Below are 3,645 nucleotides of genomic sequence, written 5' to 3' on the forward strand. Positions count from 1 at the left end.
TCTAATGATGAAAATAGTAATCAACCTATGTAATCAGCCATCTACATCCCATTATTTATATAGAAAATATAAATGTAAATTGACTACATATACACCATATATGAAGATTAATAGTAGCCTTGCTTTGTAAGATATTAAAAAGATATTGATTTGGATCTATGAAATATCATTTGTTACACAATTACTAGAAGGCAGATTCCAGTGTTAATTCAAAATAAATCACCCAGCGTTAAGGAGACCTTGATGGTGGAACCAATGACCCCAAAAGTCCTCTTTATTCAAACCAATTGATATTCTGGATTCCTGTTCTGAGCAGAAGACGGACCCAATATCACAAATCTAGGTAACACTGCATGAACCCAACCATATGCAGGAGTCCTTGACTTATCACTGATTGCTTAGTGAATGTTTGAAGTAACGATGGACCTCACTGGAGTCCTTACGACCCACTTCTAGTTGAAGAAGTTCTAATGGCCGCCCTCCATGATCATGTTGAGTGCTCGGCAACTGCCCCACAACTACAACTGTTTGTAGTGTTCCATGGCCACACGGCTACATTTTACAATGTTTGTGCCCAAAACCAGCATTTCTTTCTGGTTTTCAGCAAAACCGGTCCATAACAAACCATTGGTTCACCTAATGACCACTGTTCACTTAACAACCACCTCAAGAGAGGTCATAAAGTTGGGTCGATTGCATGGGTGGCCCATTTTATGACTGTCAACAACCTTAATGGGCCTTCTCCATTTCAGTCATAGCAGAATGACAGACTCAGAAGGGGCCTTGGAGGTCTTCTAGTCCAACCCCACCCACTGCTCAAGCAGGAGACCCTGTCCCATTTCCAAACAAGTGGCTGCCCAGTCTCTTCTTAAAAGCCTCCAGTGATGGAAGCACCCACAACCTCTGGAGGCAGGCTGTTCCATTGGTTGAGGACTACTTGGGTATCTGTCATACAGCGAGCAACCGAGAAGAGTCCGGCCCATTTCAGAGGTCCATTAGATGTAGGTTACAGGAGGACAGAGCATGACAAGAAAGCTAAATTGTATGATGAACAGCGAAGGGGATTAGTCTATTGAAGAGAAGGATTAAAGGGGATATGAAGCAGTCTTCCAATATTTGAAAAAGGGACACGGTGGCTCAGTGGGTTAGGACGCTGAGCTTGTCGATCAGAAGGTTGGCAGTTTGGCGGGTCAAATCCCGAGTGCCGTGTTACAGAGTGAGCACCTGTTAACTCGTCCCAGCATCTGCCAACCTAGCAGTTCGAAAGCACGTAAAAATACAAGTAGAAAAATAGGGACCACTACGGTGGGAAGGTAACAGCGTTCCATGCGCCTTTGGCGTCTAGTCATGCCGGCCACATGATCACAGAGACGTCCTCGGACAAGCGCTGGCTCTTCGGCTTTGAAACGGAAATGAGCACCGGCCCCCAGAGTCGGAAACAACTAGCACCTTTATCTTAAAGCACCCGAGATCAGGACAAGAAGTAATGGGTCGAAGATCATTAAAGAGAGATCCAATCTAGAACTAAAGAGAAATTTCATGACAGTGGGAACAATCGAAGGAATAGCTTGCCTCCTAGAGTTGTGGAGGCCCCATCACTGGAGATTTTCAAAATTAGACCGGACAACCACTTGTCTGGCATGGTATAAGATTTCCTACTTTGAGCAAGGGGTTGGAACTAGAAGAACTCCAAGGTCCCTTCTACCCGTTATGTTCTGTGTTTTTCCCATGAAGAAAGAGACGAGGGCAGTCAAAAATCCACATAAATGCAAGACCTGCAGTTTGATCATTCCACAGTGGAATCTACTCAGTCCTACTGGATAACACAAAATTCTGCTTTCTCTGTTCTTATTTAACTTTGCAACGAATTTAAATAACCGACAGTTCTGTTTCTTATGCTTTGCTGCAACAAACTTCTACAAGCACAGGGAAAAAGCAGTATTCTCAGTAAGAATTCAAGAACAAGAATTTATAAGTAAATGCCTTCCATGAATTATGCATCTTGGGTGAATAAGATATCTGCCAGTCTTATCCACTACAGGAGTGTTATATTCAATAGCTCTTTTTTCACCTAAACACTTCAAAAAATGGAGATCAGTTTTTCAGATATTGGCCTTTCCATTAATAGAGATGAAAAAGCAGGCGATAAACCCCAATGAAAAGAATGTTTTTTATATAGTATTGCTGAGACAAACATGCTTGTGCACGTAGCATTTGGCTGTTTGAAAGGAAAGGAAATTGCATGCACATCCATACATATGTCTTAAAATATTTTAAATATTTATAAGCTACCTTTCCCTCCAGTACAGATAAGCATTTAAATATCGACTTTTTGACATCTCATTTTCAGGTAGTTTTTGTTTGAAAAATTCGTGTGGAAACTAAGTATTTTGCAAATACTTTTGAAGGTCACATGAAGCAAGCCGATTCAGAACGGAATGGGACAACGTGCCATGGCCAACTCAGCAAGGCCAACAAATTTTAAAAAATCATTTTTGTCATTCGTATTTCATTCTGTCCCTCCTTTTGGATCCTTTCTTTTAATGATTCTATTCCACCATTTCTTTGATATTAGTGTAACTCTTGTCCCATAGCAAGTTGTCCCATGGTGAGTTGGCCACACAAGTTGACCATGGCAAGTTGGCTATGGCAAGTTAGCTGTAGCAAGTTGGCCACAGCAAGTTGACCGTGGCAAGTTGGCTGTGGCAAGTTGGTCACAGCAAGTTGAGTGTGGCAAGTTGACTATTGGCCATGGTAAGTTGGCTGTGGCAAGTTGGCCATGGCAAGTTAGCTGTGCAAATTGGCCATGGAGAGTTGGCTGTGTTGTCATAGACCAAATTCAGAAGTACGTTGCTATGCCACTTAAGATTCTCAAGAAAAGTGATTTCCCCATTCTTGTTTTCGATTTAATCTACCTTTGCACATCCAACGGGAAGAAACGCTTTGAGTTTGTGGCTCAACATCTGAAGAATTATTATTTTTTAATCCCATTTATATCCCGCCCTTCTCCGAAGACTCAGGGCGGCTTACAATTTAAGCACAAACCAATGTGCTTAGCAATAGAATTTTGGGTCCCCATCCAAAAGAATTATGATTATGAGGTAGCAAGCTGATTCCCAGAACGCAAAAACAATATTCCAATGCCAATTGCAATTCAAGTACAGATAGTCCTCGGCTTAGCCCAAAATTTCTGTTGTTTAATGAGACATTTTAAAGTCAGTTTTGCCCCATTTTACAAGCTTTCTTGCCACAGCTGTTAGGTGAATCACTGCAGCTGATCAGTAACACGGTCAATAAGTGAATCTGGCTTCCCCATGGACTTTGCTTGTCAAAAGATGATCACATAAACCCAGGACACTGCAACTGTCATAAATATGAGTCAGTTGCCAAGCATCTGAATGTTGATCACATGACCATGGGGATGCTTCAAAGGTCGTAACTGAAAAATGGTCCTAAGTCCCTTTTTCCAGTGCTGTTGTAACTTTGAAAGGTCACTAAGTGAACTGTTGTAAGTCGAGGGCTCCCTGTAGAAGGCTAATTTCCATCCGTGAACTGGCACCTCAGTTTGCATGGAATGTGACCAATTAATGGACAAAAATAGGAAAGGACTGCGACCAAGCTTCACATAGTTGTTGTTTTTTTGAT

Source organism: Vipera ursinii (genome assembly GCF_947247035.1).
Source record: "Vipera ursinii genome assembly, chromosome: 13".
NCBI classification, from domain to species: Eukaryota; Metazoa; Chordata; class Lepidosauria; order Squamata; family Viperidae; genus Vipera; species Vipera ursinii.